Raw genomic sequence first — 953 nt, forward strand, 5'->3', positions numbered from 1 at the left:
CCCCCCTCTCCATGACCCTCACTCCCTGCTGCCCTCTGACCTCTCTCCGCGCGGCGCGTCCCTGAACAGGAAGTCTCTCCCTCGCGATGTTTGCTGGGAGCTGCTCGGCATTCTGGGAGTTGTAGTTCGCCCAGAGCTCCACCCGGAAGTACAGAGCCAATGGAGCAGGCCCTGCCTATAGATTGTGGCCTTTTTGAACAAAATAGAATGATTCTGCAAATAAAAAGCTGCAAATGCAAATTCACCCCATAGAATTTATATATATATACACAAATAAAAGTCTGTGTGTGTGTATATACACATCTTGTCCCCCCCCCAAACACACTACATATACAGTATAAGTCTATGGGGTCAATTTTCATTTGCAGATTTTTATTTGCAAATACACCCTATTTTGTTAAAAAAGCACACAATCTGTAGGCAGTCAGTCCATGTGACAGTTTATAAATTCCTTCTTTGGGGACAGAACCAGTCTGACTCAAGGTTGGGACACAGTCAGACTCTAACCTCACACCTTTGATGCAGTGTCTGAGCTGAGGTGTCACTTTTTATAAAACCTTAAGTTATCTCGGAGCTGTGACTTGAAAGGAGTTTTGGGATTTACATGTTAATCCATTGAAACCTGCACCCCCCCCATTCTAAGTGATTAAAGACTTCACAGCAATCTGTTCAATACATTACGTCATTTGCATGGCACTTTTGAGCAAAGATCATTAGAGCAGAGGAGCAGTCCCTTCGTTCTCCAAGCCTGTGCCATTCCAGATCCTCTATCTAAACCCGCCATCTATTTTCTAAGGATCTGTATCCCTCTGCTCCCTTCCCATTCATGTGTCTGTTTAGATCCATCTTAAATGAAGCTATCATGCCCACCTCTACCACCTCCACTGGCAAAGTGTTCCAGGCACCCACCACCAAAAGCAGTGAGTGCTGGAGGAACTCAGCAGGTCTGGCAG

The sequence above is a fragment of the Chiloscyllium plagiosum genome, chromosome 45 (assembly GCF_004010195.1).
Source record: "Chiloscyllium plagiosum isolate BGI_BamShark_2017 chromosome 45, ASM401019v2, whole genome shotgun sequence".
Taxonomy (NCBI): Eukaryota; Metazoa; Chordata; class Chondrichthyes; order Orectolobiformes; family Hemiscylliidae; genus Chiloscyllium; species Chiloscyllium plagiosum.